This window comes from Cavia porcellus, unplaced genomic scaffold (genome assembly GCF_034190915.1).
Source record: "Cavia porcellus strain 051 isolate PalLab524CR breed Dunkin Hartley unplaced genomic scaffold, mCavPor4.1 scaffold_3, whole genome shotgun sequence".
Taxonomy (NCBI): Eukaryota; Metazoa; Chordata; class Mammalia; order Rodentia; family Caviidae; genus Cavia; species Cavia porcellus.
The window spans coordinates 113,252,382-113,272,726 of record NW_026947486.1 but is presented as its reverse complement, the minus strand read 5'-3'; the positions used below and the strand labels follow the sequence as shown (position 1 = coordinate 113,272,726).

At 37.3% G+C, this 20,345-nt stretch overlaps 1 long non-coding RNA gene across 1 annotated transcript in view; it reads left to right on the top strand.

The window, feature by feature from the left end:
- The first annotated feature begins 4,285 nt into the window (after positions 1–4,285).
- LOC134475385 (uncharacterized) overlaps positions 4,286–20,345 on the top strand; it is a 40,970-nt gene continuing 24,910 nt past the window's right edge. The window contains exon 1 of the long non-coding RNA XR_010046485.1: positions 4,286–4,471. This is a non-coding gene — a long non-coding RNA (uncharacterized LOC134475385). The remainder of the gene's footprint in view (positions 4,472–20,345) is intronic.

The following is a 20,345-nucleotide window of genomic DNA, read 5'->3' as shown; positions in this document are numbered from 1 at the left end:
AAGAACATTTCTGCAGATGACTAGAAAGTGCAAAAAAATCACAGAGATCTGAAAGACAGCGAAATATGAGTTCTACAACAGAAAAAAGTAATCAAGTTCTGTAATTGTCTGATTTAACAACTAAAAGAAAGAATTGGTGAGTGAAATAGGCAGGAATTCAGAAGAAATAACCCAAAAGGTAAGAAACAAAAGGGATGGAAAATGCAAAACAGATGTCAGGAGACAGCGAGTACAGACAGGAAACGGAACATGTATTTTAAATTAATGCCCTCAATGAGAAGTGAAAGAGAATGGAGCAAAGCGAAATTTGAGGAGCTAATAGCAGAGAACTTTTTCAAGTCATATAAAAAGAATATAGGCAAAATGAAGACTTCAGAGTAACAAAAATAGAGAATTCTACGCAAGCAGATTTCAAATAAAAAGCAGTATTCATATAAAAATATACAGTAGAAGCAGGGAAATGTAGGAAGGAATAGAGTGGATCTAGCAGAAAATATGGGTAAATCTAAACGAACACTTTAAAGTGAACATGAAAGCAGCATATTGCATATATTCATGGGTATCTGTATTATGAGTATCTCTCTAGATAACTGAAATGCACCATTCTTAGTGGAAGGTCTGTACTTTGTTGCTGAAGAGGTAAAAGTTTGCATTTAGCAACACGGCCTGGAGTATGGATATATTCATAGAAAAATTTTAAAGTGAAAAATTAAACAGCAGATTGTTTAGAAAACAAATATATATCAGGCCGTTCAAAAGCATTCAGGGCAGTGGTTGGATGAGGGTTGGCATCAGTGTGAGCGGGCTTTCAACAGGGCGGTGGATGGGACAATTGGAGCCTTAGGCACTGTGTGTTAGTTTCATCAAAATGTTGTATCTGCACAATATCACTAAAACAACGCAAGTAAAAGTGGTTTATAACATGCTAAGACATTAATAAGTAATTTAGAAATCATGAGACATCAAGGGAAAAAGCTCCTAAAATCAAGCTAACATGCCAAGAACTCCCCAGAGCTTTACACAATTCACAGAAAAGAGTGGAACCACCAAAATAATGTAGTAGTTAGACTCATAAAGCAAGGTAGATGTTGCTGAATAAGATTGTGTTAACGCACTGGAGAGCAGTTGTAAGTGTCCAAGAACAACTTTTGTTCTTTTCTTAGTACGTGTTTGTATTACACAATGATTCCACACCTTCCGTGGCGTTGGTGCGTGCACATTGTGTGTCTTAGTGCTTTCTGCTCCCTCTTCTCCTCCCGATCTCTTGGCACTATCTTTCTTGCTCCTTATTTAGATTTTGGGTTTCTAACAGAACAGAAACTGATATTTAAGCTCACCTGTCTGATTGATTTCACTTTTTCCTGGCAAGCTTAGCAAGGTATTTTTAGGCATTCTGGGTACAGGAAGTCAATGGGACCCTGCAGGCTGGGCTCATGAGCAGAGGTGTGAGGGCACCAGATTTGCTGCACACAGTAGGTTACCTGTTTGTCACGTTTAATTCTTGAAGCCTGTGTTACTATGAAAATGTATGTGCATTAATTACATAGTCATATAATTAATTTACATAATTATATAATTAAGTACATTACATGTAGTTACTATACTACACTTACTATATAATTGTATAGCAATTGTAATATAAACACATTGTATGTTATTAACAATACAGTATATCAGAACTGACTGCAATCTCACTGTATTAATCTCCACTTTGTATGCTTTAATTTTGTAATCTGGACAGCTGTTTGTAAGATGACAATGTGTGGTCTATTAACTGGTGAACTCTTACTGTATGTTTTTTCTCTTGAAATTCTGTGTTGCTTCTAGCCTTTTACTGTCTTGCTTCATTTAGTGTTGTTTTTCTCTTTAAATAAAAAAAACAATACAGTATATCATATATGAAATAGTATATATGCAGTATACTTATTACTATATAGTCATTATATAAGTATGTATCCACTATATTTTATACTTTATATTAATTATATAATATTATGAATTATTTGTATTATTTATGATGATTATAGTGTTAATGCATTTTTTCTTGTATTAATATATCTATACATTATTATAATTGTATACTGTTGTACATTAGTTCACAAATTTAATTCGTTCCACGATTCTAGACAAGATGGCTGCATTTATATTTGTCACCTGACGCAGAGTATGTGAACACAATTTTTTTTTTAATTTTAAAGAGGAAAAAATAAAACAAAAAAATCCAGCCAAAAAAAAACAGGAAGCAAAAGACATAAACAACAATAACAAAACACCAAAACAATAACAGTATAGGCTTTCAAAACAAGAGAAGCCCCGGGGATTTAGCTCAGTGGTGTAAGCACCTGTCTGGCAAGCGTGAGGTCATGAGTTTGACCCCTGGCAGCAAAAAAATCAAAACAACAACAAAACCCCCAGGAATTTAACAATGGTTGTTGTTTTGCATAGTTATCTTCAAAAGAGTTGCTTAAATTATCAGATATAGACATGCAAAATTAATCTAATCATATGAATATTAACTGTTCTGTTCCAACAACTAATAGAATTTGTAGTAAAATCATCTTAGCTGTCTTTTGTGTATATACATACATATATATAAATTTATATATTTTTTCTTTTCCCTTCCTTCTTTTCTCCTTTTCCCTATTTATTTTTCCCCTTTGAGAAGTTTCTTACTTTTCCACAATATTTATTGAACATTTTGGATCTTATTTACTCTTTCAGTTTCTTATATTAGGGAGACAGTACAGTATTTATACATGTGAGTCTGATTTATTCCACTTGTGGTATGATGGCAGGTCACATCCATTTACCTATAAAAGCCTTGATGTGATCATCCTTTACAGCTGAATAGTACTCCATCACATAAAAGTACTGCATCTTTTTTATCCACTCTGTGGTCAGTAGGCATTTTGGTTGTTTCCAAGATTTGCATATTACATATTGTGCTGCTGTAAACATGAGTGCACATATATCACTGTGGTATGAAAACACAAAAAAATTTTATCAAGTACCTCTGTTTGCAAACCAAATTATCTACAAACAAAAGTGTTTGCGAACAAAGACAACACTGTAATTTCATAACAGATTTTACATTTGATGTGATTTAAATGTTTATTATATATTTATATACTTATATATTTGTATATATACATACATCTAATACATATTTATATATTTCCATATACATTCACATACAATATTCTATCATCTCTACTACACAAGGGATGATTAGAATGTACAGTGAACATTTAAATTAAACAAATACTTATTACATTAAAAGATTTATTGCCAAGAATGGTGGGATAAAAACATCTAAAGCAGGCAAGAATACTCTGAATATTTTGAGGGAGATTAATGGCAATGCATCATTCAATGTAAACCTTCTCTGTAGTGTTTGATCAACCCTCATTGATCAAATGCTTGTGGCAATTTCTGTAAATAAAAACATTATGGTGTGATCTCATCTAGCTTATTTACTTGATATGGCACCATGCAAATTCTGAGTTTTCCCCCAAATCAAAAGGAGCATGAATGGTAAAGATTTTGAACCAATTCAAGACGTTGAGCCAGCCATGACCATGCAACGACAGACACTCCTGCAAGAAAACTTCCAGATCTGCTTCAGAAAGTGCCAAGAATGAAGCCTAAGTGTGCCAGAAGCAAAAGGGAGTATTTTGAGGGTGACTGATGATGATGTGTCTTTTGCTGTAATCAATTAAAAATTAAATTAAGTAATTTGAATATCACATACTTTGATCACACTTGGTAATTATTTATATAACTATATTGTACGCTATGTTATCATACATAATAAATACTACATATAGAGCATGTTGTATATGATATAAAATTCTGTATTGTATTTGTTTATAAATATGTATAAAAGCATGTTCTATAATATATATCATGTAAAAACTTATACATAAATAGCAATGCTGTATGTAATGAACCTCCATATTCCTGTTAGATTAAATCATTACAAGAAGTTGTGACACAGGCTTCATGTTTTCTCTTCATCTCTTTTTGTTGCTGATGTAAGGTAGATGATTCAAATACAAGAGTAGAAAAACAGGAAAAAAGGATTTCAAAGCTGTCTGAGCACAGAACGTTATGCTCAGGCGTTGGAGAATTGCACAGCCGAAGAGAGGCAAGTGGGAGACCTGACTCTGAGCTGATGGAGAGTCAGAGTTAAACATAAGCTAGGTTTCAGATGAGGCCTGCTGGCAGAGGCGGGCGTGGGAGCAAGGAGCAGAGCAGCAGAGGACAGGTCTATCTGGACAGAGGACGTGCGTTCTGTAAATGCTGCAGGTCAAGTTCCATAACCCCTTCCCTCACTAGCTAGCCCCACACCTGGTCACGCAGTTAGTTAAAGTCTTCAGAAGAGTCCCCGAAGAAAGACACAGCAAGCTGTGTGAGTGTATGATTCAGGTCAGTTGCTGTGACAGCACAAGAAGCAGGACTCGGTCAGCAGGTAGGTCATTTCACTGAAGGGTGTTGGGGAGGCTGGGAAACAGAAAGCGGACATATATTGCCATCTTGCCGGGAGTGTGACTTCTTGACTGTGTGTGGGCACTGCTCCAGGAGAGATGGGCCAAGGGGAAGCAGGTGAAAACAAGGGCATGCTTTGCTTCTTGGTTTTCTTTCTCCCCATAGTTCTCTCATTTTAGCTGCAGGTTAGGCTGGTCCTGGAGCCAGAACTTGTGGCCTCGCTTTCCTATAGAGTTCAGATTTTTATCAGTTTAGCAACTGGTTGTGGAGTCAGCATTTTACAGCTTTTCCAAATGATTCTTTTTTTGTATTTTGTGATTCTTTTGCACAGCCAGAGTTGAGAATCATGGCTGGATCTATTGTGTCTCTTCCAGAGGCGCTATATTGAAGTTGTGTAATGTAGAGATCATTTCTCATTCTTTTCATACCTACTGAGGTGTCTTACAGTTACTGTCTTCCAGTTATTTAATAACTATGTAAAGCTATCTATTAGTAACTCATATTTAAATAGATGCCTTTTAAATGTTTGGTTATTCCTATAGAACATACTGTGTTCAAACACTGCTATCCATCTTTTTGGTATAGTGGAGTCAAATGCATTTTTAGATGTACACAGGCTAAGGATTCTCCTAAGCCTCTGTGTGGTAACCTGCTAATTCCAGTGTCTTGTTATGAGAGAAACACTCTTTGTTATCTCCTCCATGGTTTTTTCCTTTGCTGATGGAATATCAGTCTTGTCTAAGGAGTAGTGTATGCAGTCTAAACCAGTTACAGAATCTCATTCTGATTGACCACTGACTGGTCTACAGAGAGATGTATGTGGCATTTTTTGGTCTCCTAGAAGTAGGAGAAAGCTTCCACGCAGTTAGTAGAGTCTTCATGTTTAAGACAGCGATGTACAAAGGAGTTGTTTGCCCTCTTCCCTCCTGTTGTGCTTCAAACCTTATGCATAAATGTTTGGAGCCACAGGAAATATCTTGTGACCAAAGGCAACAGGGATGAATACAAGGAATTTGGTTTGTGGACTATAACTTTGAGCACTCAAAGCCTGGCTCTACTTTCGACTAGATTTTTTTTTGTGACTAAAACACATCTTTCTAGTTTAAACCATTGTTGGCCAGAATTCTGTTACTTGCACTGTAAAGCATCATGTATTGAACAAATCCCTTTTCATTTTTAAAATAAACTCCCACATTTGTAGGCTCTAACTGCTTATAATGAATTTTTTCGTAATGTAGAGTGGTGGAGGAAAAATGTGCAACTTATAGATAGAATGGGTAAGTAAAATTTATCTGAGTTATACAATATTATGTAGTCAATAGGAAAAACATTGGGAGGTATTTCTACTAGTATTTATTAAGTGATAATAACAAAAGGCTGAAGAGTGTGTTTGATTTGATCTTATTTTCATAAAACAATCATCAAAAGAGGAAAAATCCCTAAGATTGTGTCCAGAAGTATGCACTGGCATAGAGTTAGGGTTAGAGTTAGGGTTAGGGTTAGAAGTACAGGTGATTGAATTTTAGGTGGTTACAATGGCTTAAATGCTTTTGAGGAGAGGGTGGTCGCTGAGATCTTATGAAGTGATGGGACAAGAAGGAGGAGAGTTACAAACAGCTCCTCATTATAATAGAAATGCTTTGTCTGCATCCTACCCATCTGGCAGATACCAGACTTAAGAATTCTCAAATTTTCATTTCCTTTTTGTCAACAGTAGCCAACTAATGGTGGTAAATTACTAGTGGAATTTAACACTGGATTATGCCACAAAATAAGCTTTCTGGCTGGGAAATATTGACCACTATTAAATTCTTAATAACATGAATAAGGTCTACAAATAGGAAGTGATGTCACAGTGAAACATTATTAGATCACAATATATGATATGTTTTATTTTTGTTGTTTAAATGTCCTGGAATTTTTATAAATGAAAATTATTTATTCAGCAGTCCAGGTAACTAAGGAAGGATAGTTTACTCCAAGCTCTGGAATCCTATTTTTCTAGGTTTGAACTCCTTAAATAGATTTTCACACTGAATATTAAGGGATTGAAGGGGAAAATACCCTCTAATGAGTGTACTAAGGGTTTTCTATTGGCAGTTCCCAGGGGAGGCTTTAGGTACCAATCTTTGTAAAGCACCTCTTAAGGTAAAGGCATGTAAATGCAGGGATCAAGGTCAACGTATTGTGTTGGTAAATATAATGCCAAGAGATGTGCCTTATTCCCTTTCTCTGCTGTTACCCCTGAGTCCTTCTCAGAGGGAGATTTTGGAAGCTACCAACAACACATGAACACAACAGCCTTAGAAAATGGAGTGATGTTCCCATTTTATAGATAAAGAAATAGAGTTAGAGAGGTCCCATGGGATTCAAATTTAGGTCTCATTACTTCCAAGTCAGGTTCTCTGTTTAGTATAATTTTTTCTCCTTACTTGCAAACAACTGAAACCACTTCTGGCTGATTTTCATAGAGAAAGCATTGAATGTGAGTGTTGGCTAGCTTACATGATCACAGTGAATTTGAGAATATCAGTCCCAGGACTGTGCAGACTGAAAATGGACTAAGGATACTACTTTATTGAATGCTATAGTTGGAACCACTGATGATGGGCCACTGGATGAGAGATCCTCTCACTAGCACCACTGTCCCTGCTATTCCACGCCTGCCCCTGTATGAAGTCTTGGCCTAAACGTGTGGCCTTTGAAGCTTTTCCATGCAGTGGAATAACCTGTCATCACACACACACACACACACACACACACACACACACCTCAGAGATGAGGGTGAGGTGATCTAATAATCCTAGGAATCCTAGGTTTCATAAACTGTACATCTACAGCTAATGCGCACCCAAGGTAAAGTACTGCCTGTATCATCTAGGGCCATATTTGATTACCAGGTTTCATTGACATAAGGATTACTTGGGCATTCATTAAGCTAAACATTCCCCAGTCTAATCTCTGAGTCAGTCAGTATCCAGGAGAGACTGCGTAACTGAAGGATAACCTTAACCAATTCTTATTACCAGGGAAACCATGAAAGTGCTCTTAGATCTGATGCTTACGCTCCTGCAGCCAGTGAGGCTGGCAAAGTGAGTGCCTGACATTTTCAAATTTTCTAAGGGAGCAGTGACTCTGCCTCCTTCCAAGACTCAAGAGGTGGGATCTCCTTGTACCCTGGACAGGAGTTTGTAATCTGGGCCACTAACAAGAATGATCAATACCTATGACATACACACATGGCATCGTTTTTATGGGTTATGCATTTTTTGCTCAGACAGGTTCTTTAATTGTGACTGGAATATAAACACTCCATGCGAAGCCTCAACATCCTTTCAGAGAACACCATGTTATTTCTGTTTCTTAAACTGATTATTACATTACACGTAGAAAACAGAGGCGGTTTGACCTGAATTGGTGATTAAAGAGATTGTGGATAAGCTCTTGAATGTTTCTCTGTTTATGATCTCTGTCTCTCCAACTGAGTATATTAATTCCTTACATGGAGTGTAAGCCAATGTGAAGCACCCCAACTGCCACTGAGTTTAGACATCACTGCATGTTCCTTCACTCAGGAAAAAAATGCCCCACTCTCCACATTGCCAATCAATTAGCTTTCTTTTATAGTAACACTTTTAGGGAGACACATTACTTCTTGTACAGTCAGCTGTAAGAACCTCAGCCAGATAATGATGGCCCTGTAACCATCACAATCACAGGGAGTTACACTAACTTTGAAAACAGTGACAGAGATCTACTGTCTCTGACAGAGATCCCTATCTCCAGGGGAAAAGGCAACCATGATTCATACTACAACTCCAAATGTTCAAAGCTGCACGTTCAGATTCAGTGAGTTTTTCATAATAACATTTGTTAAAATTGCTCCCGGTAACTTTTATAGCTGATTACTTACCCTAAACTCCTACTGCTGAGGGATCCTGATAAAATTTCCATGCCAAAAGTTCTGATTGATATGATACTTTCCCTGCCCGTTTAAAAAGAAGGGCAGACTCTAGGATACTAACAAAGAAAAATTTCTTTCAAGAGAACAGTATGGTGTTTTTGTTTCAAAATATAATTGCTTAGTGAAATAGTGGTTTCTTGACCTCCAGATGGAAGAGGGCCCCAGCTAGTAATCAAAAACATCTCTACATATCTAGCACTAAACAATCAGAGTCACTGTGAGGAATTAGAGTACCATTTACTTCATGCTCTCTTGCTGGGGTCTGGTGCTTAGTAGTATCGGCTGAGGATACAGCCTCAAATTTGTTACCTGAGATTCCAGAGTTCAAGCAAATTGGAATTATTACTACTACTAAAGTGAAGTAACAGGTGAAATGGAGAAGTCACCTGCCTTTTACTCTGATGCTGTGTCCGGAAAAGTTAACAGATGTGTTGATAACTGAGGTCTAGGGACACCTGCAATCACCTGGTGGCAGAAGTGTTGAGAAGTCCATGGTAACTAAATCTCTTCTAAATCCCCACTGCTTGTTTGCTGCAACCATGACAAGGATACTGTCATTTTTCCCCATTCTGATTTTTTAAAATTTTATTTAAGGAAAAAAAGAAAAAAAAAGGGTACAAGTTATGCAGAATTTCAAAAAAAAAAAAATAGTAGGAAATCACTAGTTAATAGATTACATATTGTTATCTTCGAAAAAATTGTTCAAGTTATAAAATTAAAGCATATAAAGTAGACTTTCAAACACTGAGACCGCAAACAGTTCTGTTCAATGATCCAACAAAAGTCAGTAATATGGTTATCTATCTAATACATTTAAATATACATGCAGTTATAACCTTTAGAGCACTTTCTTTTCCTCTCTTTTGTATAATGACAATTACACATTTTGGGTTTTATTGCTCCCACAGTTCTTATTATTTTTTTGAAGAGAATAAGACCAAATGTGACATAACTGAGTCAGTCAAATCAAAAGGATGGACATAATACATACTGTAAAAACAAAATACAATGTGATCAACAATGGTTACCATAACGCCTCTTGCTATCTTAAAAAGAATTGCCTATATCATCAGTTATAATAAAATTGAACAAAACAGTAAAGAATAAAACCAAAACAGTGGAGACATTACAGGACTTTAAAAGAAGATAATAGTCAACTAGAATGGGTGTCATAATGAATCTTATTGTCTTCACAGTTGTTGCCTGTACTTTCGAACTTGGTACTATCAAGCAAAGCAGAATAGAGGAAAATCAGTCAAAGCAAGATGGTGAGAGCAATACAGGGTTTCAAATCAAGTTAATAGGAAATCAAAGTGGGTTACTGTAATATATCCTGCTATTTTTAATTTATTTTCCCTTAATTCAAAAGATAAAAATAGAAAAGTAAATAATTAAAAAAAGGAGATTGAGATAAAAGAGGGCATAACAACAAAACAGCGCAGGTCAAAACATAACCATTTAAGCAAAATAGTGTTTCACCACAAGATATCCTGACATAAAAGTAGTTACCATAGTGTCTCTTTCCTTCTTTGACTATAACTTTGTATACTCTAGCTTCAAACATATGAAGACAATGTAAAATCATTCAAGAGAATGACAGTATTAAAGTATTTAGAACCAACTATCAGAAAATGAACAATGATTTCTGTATAATCTCCTTGTCTATAAAAGTTTTTGCTTATATTATCACATATAATAAAATAAGATACAACCTGTTAAGACCGATGGAAACAGAAGAATAAAAGCTTGATGGGACTTAAAAGCAAGATGATACTAAATCAGCACTAGCTATTATGATGTCTTGTTTTCTCCAAAATAGCTGTTCCTACCATCCGATCTTCTCTGCCTCATTTCTGTTGAGCTCTTTTTCTGTTGTTAGTTGTCAGTTTGTCTTCTTCATTTTGCTTTCTGCTCCATTCATTGTGGCCTCTCTGCCACTGTTTCTGAAGTCTTGGTATTTTCCTTTTTTAGAATAACCTGCAGTATTCTCTGTAGAGTTGAATTGGTGGTTGCAAATCCCCCTAGTTCCTCTTTATCCTGGAAGCACCTTGTCTTTCCATCAATTTCTAGGGATAGTTGTGCAGCATATATCAATCTTGGCTGGAGGTTATTATCTTTCAAAGCTTGAATTATTTCCCCCCACGCTCTTCATGATTTGATGGTTTGTGCCGAGAAGTCTGCTGTAATTCTGATGGGAGTTCCCTTGTAAGTGATCTGTCTCTTGTCTCTGACGGCTTTTAATATTCTGTTCTTATATTGTATTTCTGGAATTTTGATTATTATAAGCCTGAGTGTAACTCTGTTTGGGTTATAGGTGGCTGGGTTCCTTGTATGCCTCATACATCTGAGTATCTTTACCTTTTGCTAAATTAAGAAAATTGTCCAGGATTATTTCTGTGAATAGCTTTTGTAGTTCATTTGTTTGTGTCCCTACTTCTTTTATGTTCTTAATTCTTAAGTTATAGATCCTCTTATCATCTTCAAGCCTTTGTATTATTGCTGTTTGTTTTCTTGTTATTTTTAAGAAGTTTTTCATTTGATGCTTCCACATTACAAATCTGCCCTCCAGTTCAGATAATCTATCCTTAGTTTCTTTCAAGCTGTTATGCCAGCTTTTGATAGAGTTTTTAGTTTCCTGATAATCTCTTTGAACCTGCTTCATGTATTCTATGTTTTCTCTATTTTGTCCATCAAACAATTCTCCCCTTTTTTCTGTTCCTCCATTCCATCATCTGTTTTTTCTTGGGCAGTGCTTAGCATTTCTCTAACTATTCTACTTATATCTTGCTTTATTTTGTTAAATGCTTCACTTTTGAACTCATCTATGAGGCTCCAGAGATATCGCTTTATGTCTATTGGTGCCGTGTCTGATATTACATGTTTTCTGTCCTCCTTTGAATTTACCTTTCCTGGATCAGTGTTCACAGGACTGGGGACCGAGGACCCTTTCTTTTTGCTCCCTCTTCCCATACTTTTGTTCCTTCCATACAAGCGTATATAGGAGGCCCAGTTTTTTTCTTTGTTGGTTACAGTTTGTTTGAATCCGTCAGCTAGGTGTTCCCGCCCACTGCTGTGCACTAGGGAGACACAGACCTGGGCAGCCTCTGCTGGGCCCGCCCTTCCAGGTCAACCTACCAAAGGCTTCCCTGCTGCGGTGTACCACCAGGTGCTGGGACCTGGTTTGAGCTGGTCTACTGGGTCTTAGTCAGTGGCGTCACCCAGGCCAAGTGCTCTGCACCAATCCTTCTTGAGAGGGGAATATGCGACTAATGTCACTGCAGCGTCCTGTTCTGGCTAGTCTGACTGGTCCCAGCATGTCCTTTGCTGGAGCCTCCTATGCTATGGAAGGGTCCCCATTCCTCTTACTCACCGCAGATTGATGCAAGGCTCCCCGCCAGTCCTGCTCTGAACTCCATTTGCCATTTCCTGCTATCAGAGCTTTCACGCTTCTCTCTCCCTGCTGTGCTGATTTGGATTCAGTAATGACAGCAGGAAATTCAAATCGTGGCTTCCAGTGGTGCAGGTTCCAGCTTCTCCGCTGAGATTTTATCTGTTCCTGTTATAATTCTGGGATTGCATTTCCAGTTGGTTTCTCTCAGCTTAGTTTGTTCCTGGGTCAGCAGGGTATATCTCCCTTTGCTTAGGACTTCTTGCACTGCACCATTCCTGGATTCTAAGCTGGGTATCTCAGAGAGCCTCTGTAGCTGCTGTTATCTATCCACCATGTTCTCCTGGAAGTCTCCCTATTCTGGTTTTATGAAAAGGCAGAAATTAGATGAACATCCATTTTAATTTATGAAATGGTTACTTTGAGAACTAGTTCACAATGTCTTAAGATAACCTGCAGACTAGAGTAAGGGCTTATACTCTGCAAAGAGCCATAGAGTAATTATTTTAGATATTCTGGCCATATGAGTTCTGTCACAAATTGTCAACTCTGCTTTTACAGTGTTTGGTAGTATTTTTAGTGGTTGTGACAAAATTACTGAGACAAACAGTTTATAAAGAAGATAGGTTTGGTTCCACTGATGGTTTCAGTTCATGGTTGCTTGGCCTCCTTGTCTTTGGGCCTGTGGTAAGACAGCTCATCTTATGGCTGGTGAGGATCTGAAGTACCAATGAGTTTGCAATGCCTTCAAGCCGTGACTGGCCAGTTTGTGAATCAGGGCTTGTGGCAGATAGAGAGCCTGCAGGGTAAGGTCACTCGTTGGTCTGGGCATTGTTACTAGCAACTCACATCTGTTTTTCTCCCTATCCATAGGTTCCAGCATTTTCTGAGTTATAGTACAAACATGAAAACATGTCTCAGGGTAAAATATCAACTACTTTTAATTATTTTTTTTTTTTAACTTTTTATCGGTAACCGGGATTGAACTCATGACCGCCTGCTTGCAAGGCAGGTGCTTATGCCGCTGAGCTAAATCCCCAGCCCCTACTTTTAATTATTTAAATTGGAACACAAAACCCATTTCCATTTGTCCCTTTTCCCTCATCATCTTCAAGGCACCATGTGTCTCCACTCATTCATTCATTCATTCAAACATTTATTGAGCACTTACGACAGAATCAACCAGATACTGAGCAGTATCTGGTTCCTTACAGCAGTAAGGAAGGTGAGATACAGACCTAGAGAACTTACAGTCAAGTGGGGAGATAGAATTTTTAAAAATGCAATCCCTTCAACTTTCTGTAAGAGCTGTGGAGTTAACAAACAGGCAGTGCGGCTTAACTCCAGAAAGAGGGTTGGAGGTCAGGAAGTTAGAATCCTCGGGGAAGGCCTCTCTGCAGATGCAATGTTTATGCTGAGTTCCAGGAGAGAAGCCAGCAAGATGAAGCAAATGCTTCCAAGAAGAAGCATTAGTGCCAAAAAGACTCGAAGGCAAGTAAAATATCAGGTATTTAGAGAAGTAGCAGGAATATGATGTGTGGTTGGAGTCCAGTGGACAAGAAGAGAGTGTGGGGAGGTGTGAGTGAGTGGATAGGAAAGAATCATGGTAAAGAGTTTGAATCCAATCCTCTTTATAATGGGGAGCCATTGAAAGCCATGAGGAATAGCAATCGATTGCACTTAGGTTTTAGATGAAGCATTGTGGATACTAATGAAGAGTAGACTTTAGGGCCCAAAACGGAATGTGAGAGACATGTCAGGAAGTCAGATGAGGATGGTAATGACTTGAGCCAGAGAACTGGTGGGGAAGGGGACAGAGACACAATCAATATGTACATAGCAAACTAGCTGGCCAGTGTATTAAACATGGTGGGGAGAGAAACAATATGGTGTCTGAGTTGTTGCCTCAGCCGGGCAACCTGCAGGAGGAGAGCCAGCAAAGGTGAGATGGGATGAGTGACTGAGATAAAAGGAAAACCAGGAGTACCTTTCACTATTGGCAAGTATTTTTGAGAGGCTACGTGAGATAAGCACACAGAAGTGTCCCCTTGGTTACCCAGCATGGTTGTCACTCATGATTTGTGGTAACCAAGATGTCACTAGTATGGGCCAAAGGCAATTCAGAGAGGACTCATGAAAGATGAGGGAAGAATTACAGATAGGTATTCTGAGGGAGAAGGAGAACAGGGCGTGGAATGTGGGAAGAAGTGTCCCATCATGAGAGGACTTTTCTTTCAGTTGAAGGATGTTAATGCCATAGAGTAAGGAGACTGAGGAGTAAAGGCCTTGGGAAGCCCAAGAGGGGGATGGAACCCAGACTCACCATGGAAAGGTCACCTCAGAGATGCAGGGACATGCCCCCCACTGTAATCAGGAGAGATAAAAATGACACCAACATGGGTACTTTTGCAAGTTAGGCTGTGGGAAAATAGTGCTCTTCAAATCTAATGTTTTTTGCATTTTCTATTGGGCCAACATATATTTTGAGCACCAACTATGTGAAAGGAATTATCATAGGCTATGGTGATAAAGCAGAGAATAAAATAGAAAATCTCTGTCTCTGGAGAACCGAAATTCTAGTGATTCTAACACTGAAGATGGGAGAGTGGGTGTGGAAGTTTGAAGGCATAGAAGAAAACTTACAACAGGCCTGCCTGAGAACAAGAGTTATATCATCCCCGAACACTTGGTTGTTAGCAGTAGATTCAGGACTATTATGTTGCCAGTAGCGCTTTATGCTTGCTATTCTGACTGTCTTGTGCACCTCCAGCTTCCACATACGACTCGCATGAGCATCCCTTCACCTCTCCTGACGGCTGAGCTGTTCCAACCTGCTTTGCATTAGATGTGCAGAAGCAAAACAAACAGGTTAGGCTACAGAAATACTTGGTTCACACGCATTTTGAGTTATGTAGAATGGTAGTTTGTACAAACTCATTCAAGTACTTTCAGCCCCATTTCAAATCTCACTTCACAGACTCTGCGCCCTTTCAAATCCCACTTCAGAAAACCGGAATTGAAAAGAGCCACACCCAAAGAGCATGTTAAAATGTCACACCACAGGAAGAAGCACATAGCCTGCCCCCTGTGCCATCTATAACATGCACCTGAGTAGAGTAGAAGTCCCCTTTCCACCTTTCACGTCTGTATTGTTTGAGTACAGAATGACTGCTATAATCACAAGATGAAAATATTTTTCGAAAACTGCCTCTAGATAAGCATTCAAAAAGGATGCCATTGTTGGAATAGAACGGACAGTAGTATATGTGACAGGAATGTGCTAATGGTACGTTAGTTGTGTTTTCCTTATATTTCCCTTCTTCACTCTTTTCTTCATTGGAATAGACTCTCACTGTCTAATAATGTAGCCACAGTTCCATGTGACATGTGCTGTAAGAGTCAAGTAAATAGTGGCTATTAAAGCCTTAATATAAAAACAGGTAAAAGAGTTTACTAAGAGTGTCTTATAATGCTTACATGTTGAAATGTCACATATATTAGAATAAAAATATAATTTCACCTGTTTCTCTTTCTATTTTTAAAAATATGACTGAAAGGACATTTCCTGTTTGATAGCAGCTTCCATACCTCTGTTGGAAAGCGCGTGGAGGAGCATGCACGGCCGCCCGCCTCCCTGGCCGCCCGCCTCCCTGGCCGCCTTTCCTCACCACTCTCACCTCATCTGCTATTCTTGCATGCTGAGCTCCAGCCAGTGGCTTCCTCGCTTTCTCTGCCTTAAGGACTTTGCATTTTCCAATTACTAGGTCTGGACCACATTCCCATCAGATAGCCACGTGGCACGTTCCCTGTTTCCCTTCCAATTTTTATTGAAATGTCTCTTTCAGAGTGAGCCTTCCGGCTAACTCAAAATTACAAACTTACAGCTTTCTTTCCTACTCTCTTTCCTGCTTGATTTTTCACCAGAGCACTTAGCTGCAACTGAAACATCAGATTTTCTTCCTCCCTTCCTCCCTGTTCCCTCCCTCCGTGCTTCATTGCTTCCTCTTTCATTCCATTCCACTGTCTATCATAAGGTCTGTCAACAACATTTCATTTTCTGGGAAATTTCCAAGTAAATAGTTCCCTCCATGAGATACCACATTGTACTTATTTGATTTTTGCCTTTCCACTTAGATTTACATATCTGTATCTGTCTAGAAAGTAACTTCGTGTGATCAATGCAACTTAAAAAGTGAAATCTGAGAATCAGCCCATTCAAGGAACAATTGCAGTCTAATACAGTGATAAAACAGTGAATGTCATGTTATTCAAGGACCGAATATGTGGGTTATCTGCTGGATGTCTAACGCTCATCTCACCACTTCGTCTTCACTCTTTTTCCTCCATTCACACAGAAGGAGAAGCAAAGGGATGAGGCAAGGTATCTGCTTCACACATTTAGTGATTTCTTAAAAAGCTGCAGCTTTCGTGGGTTTGCTGCAGGCACCAAAATTGATACCATAAAGCAGAAGACAAAAAATGGCTGGTTCAAGGCAGCTAGTTCCAAAGAGCACGCGCTTTCCCCAGGGCTTGCTCAACTGCTGCCACACGCACTTGCCAGTCTAGTCTCCTAAGGCGTATTCTTTAGTGAAGCCTATGCAACGTGATAGCAAACACTGCTTTCCTGTGGTGCAGGGGATGAAAAATATGCATATTGTAATTAGCTTGGCTAGGCCTGCAATTTTTTGCTTTTCTAATTTTATAATTAGGGCAGAGATCATTTTTCTCCCAAATGGTAAACTTCACATTGTGTTGTTGGCCTATTCACTTTTGCTTCTAAGAAAGATGTAACAAAGAGCAAGATAATTTTACTTAGCACCAAATTAAAAAGAGAGAGAGAATTAATTTCCTTCTCAGTTCAAGTGGAGAAACAGAGGAGTGGCTTTCACAGCTTGCCAGTTGGTCTAAGATTAAAAGAGACAATCAATGTTCAGTTCAGATGGCATATGTTCTAAAGTCAAATATAACCCGTTAAAAGGTTCAGTTATGGAAAAGGAAAGTTTTTAGCAAAATCTGATTTCATTTTTGAGAATTAGGTTGAACAATGAAGTGAACACATCGGTGTTGCTTTGCTCTAATCCTTGAGGTTTTTGTTACTATGGAACATAAATATTGCTGCTTTTCAATTAAATCAGTTATACAAGAAGCAGAATGCTTTTATAACTCAGAGATGTATGGAAGAAATTTCAGAGCATATGTACCATCTGAAAGTGGGATAATCTTATTACAGTGAGAGAAGGCATCCACTGGAATGATGCATTAAACCATTCAAAAAAGCATATTAGTTGCTATATTCATCGCCTTGGATCTGATGACAAGATTCCTACAGCAGAGAACTGTATTGTTTATGTAAAAATGGAAATAGCTGGTTCTCTCTTTAACTTGTCCAGATACCTTTATATATTGCATCTCATTTAGTAGAAAATAGCTCTGGCATTCTGGAGTCTCAATGGTCTTTTCTACTGAGGGTGAGTCAGCTCACTCTTGGAATGAACTCTTTGAATATGTGTGTCACGGTCTGCTTTGATGTCAGAAATCATCTTTGCTGCTTACTTTAAAATGTGATATCGCTTTAAAATATACCCAGCTGGTATCTCTATTCCCCAAACAAGATATAAAGAGCAGGATTTACAGTGAGCCAAATGTATGCTACAAAAATGTAGCTATTTTTTCAAAAAAAATATAGGGTTGTGAGAATATCCTGGTGGCCATACAAAACTTTGATGGGGACCATTTTTTAAAACATAAAATCAAAAGGCACAACACTAAAGGATATAGGTAAGTACAGGTGAGTAGGTTGAGGTATTGGATTCAAGGTAAATACAATCTACATCAGAAAATCCACTAGTTTCGGCTGGCAAACTTCTTATCTTTTACTATTCTATATGACTCTTCTCAAAAGCAGTATGGCCATATCACTTGTTATAATCTTTATAATGGCCCACACATTTTCACTGTGTGCCTGTTCTCATCAGACTTTAAGAGTCATACAGTACCATAATGTGTATTTTTCTTTATATTCATAAAAGCTGATTTGAAATGAGCAGCTAATGTTATTTGTTTCTTAAGTGGATGAAGGAATGTTGCTTTTACTAAGTTTGTATAGTAAAAACAACAAAACATTGATAAAACAAATGGAAGATACAAAAAAATGGAAAGATGTACAATGTTTAAAGATCTAAGAAATTAATGTTTGTAAAATAACCATTGTACTGAAAGTTATCTACAGATTCAGTGTAATATCTGTCAAATTCCAATGACGTTTTTAACAGAAATTTTAAAAAACCCTCAAATTTATGACACTATAAAAGACCCACAAACAGACAAAACAATCTTGAACAAAAAGGACAAACTGGAGAGATCATACTAAATATATTACACAGCTATGAGCATCAAAACCATGGCACTGGCACATAATGAGACATATAGACCAATGAAACCAAATGGTGAGCTCAGAAATCAACCCACATATTTATGCTCAGCAAATCTTTGGCAGTGTACTGAAACCACAGTTTGGAAAGTACCAGGTTTTCAATAAACTGTGCTGAAATACCCATATGCTAAAGAATGAAATTGGACCCTTTACTCACACAATGTGAAAAACAAACACAAGTACCTCAAAAAACTTAAACATAAGATGGAACATTAAAACTACTTGAAGCACATGGGGAAAAATCTCTGCAAATGATCTGGGCAAAAACATTTTTGGCAAGAACCCAAAAGCAGAAATATTAAGGGTAAAAATAGACATATGGAACTAAATTAAGCTTTAAAAAAAGTATGCAAAGCAAAGGAAACAATAGAGTGAAGAGACAGACTATGAAATGGGATAAAATATTTGCAAACTATATCTGATAAGGGTGCATTTTAAGGACATATAAAATATATAAAACACATTCAATATTAAGGGAAGAAATACACTCATGAAAAATGAGCAGAAGACTTGAATAAACGTTCTTCAAAACAAGACAGATGCATGGTCAGTAGGTATAGAAACAATGCTCAGCACTGCTAACCACCATGGAAGGGTCGATTAAAACCACAATGAGCTATCTCCTCACACTTGTTAAAATGACTATTAATAAAGAAAACCAAGATACAATGAGGGTTAGTGATAATGTGGAGAAAAGGGATTCTTTGCACATTGTTGGTGGAACAGAAAGTAATACAGACATTAGGGGGAAAGTACTAAGGTTAGCTCCTTACAAAATTAAAAGTAAAATTACCATATAATCCAGTAATCACACTCCTGGATATATCCAAAGGAAATAAAGTCTGCATGTTGAGACATCTACATTGCCATGTTCATTATAGCATTATTTTTATTATTAGAATTATGGAAATGACCTAAATCCCATCAACAGATAAATACGTGAAGAAAATTTTGTACATATATGCAATGAAATATTATTTAACCTTCAAAAAGAAGGTTAGTTGTGACAACAAGGATTGAATCTGGAAGACAAGAAAGTAATCTAGGAATTGAGAGACAAATACCACATAACTGTACATACATAAAGTGTCTGAAATAATGAAGGTAAAGAAACAGAGTATAATAATGGTTTTCAGGGTGTGTAGGAAACTGGAAAATGTTCAAAGTGTACAAAACTCAATTAGAAGGGAAAAGTTCAAGAGACCTGTTTTACAACATGGTGATATAGTTCATATCAGAGTATTGCACAATTGAACTGAAAGTCAAACATCTAAGAGAACAGATTCTAGATGTTCTTGACTCTCAAGTTTTAAACACGTGAGGTAATGGGTGTGTTGACTAGCTTGCCTTAGTCATTCCACAATGAATACAAATACCAGAATGTAATATGTTGTACAATAAATTTACCTAATTTGTGTCAATTTACAGAAAAATCTGCTTTAATATAATGATTCTTACAGTTCTTAACTGTATAAAGTTTGAAAAATAGCTTGAGTTGATTTCTTCATCTGTAAAATGAGATTGATTATCCCTGAATATTACATATTCTGTGAAAACTAAAGCCTAGGAAATGAAGCTCCTTTTTGAATATAATATAGTCACAGAACTGAAAAGAGGATGATCTTGTCTCGAGCCCAGTAGAATTTATTCTGTATTCCCTTCTCTCTCCAGCACATTCCACTGACCCTCAGATAAAGTAATCTTGAGCTTGGACAATAAGGAATAAAGTATATATTGGTATTATAATGTTAATTTTGATCAATAAGCAGGACTATTTTTGTTCATCCTGTTTTTTCATGAGTAGAAATGCTTTCAGCAGCCTCTTAACTTTTCTCTTTTGCTTTTTGTAAGTAAAAGATAGGGTTGGAGTCTTACCTTTGAGTGTTCCTTAGGTTTTGAGATACTTGGGGAAGTTTTCTGAGTTTTAATTTTATTTTCTAGAATGAGGTTAATAATATTTCCTTGAGTAGGATTATGGTATAGTTAAATAATGTTCATTATTCATAGATGTGCATTGTAAATTCCATATATATTCATTATTTCATAGATATACATAGTAAATTACATACATA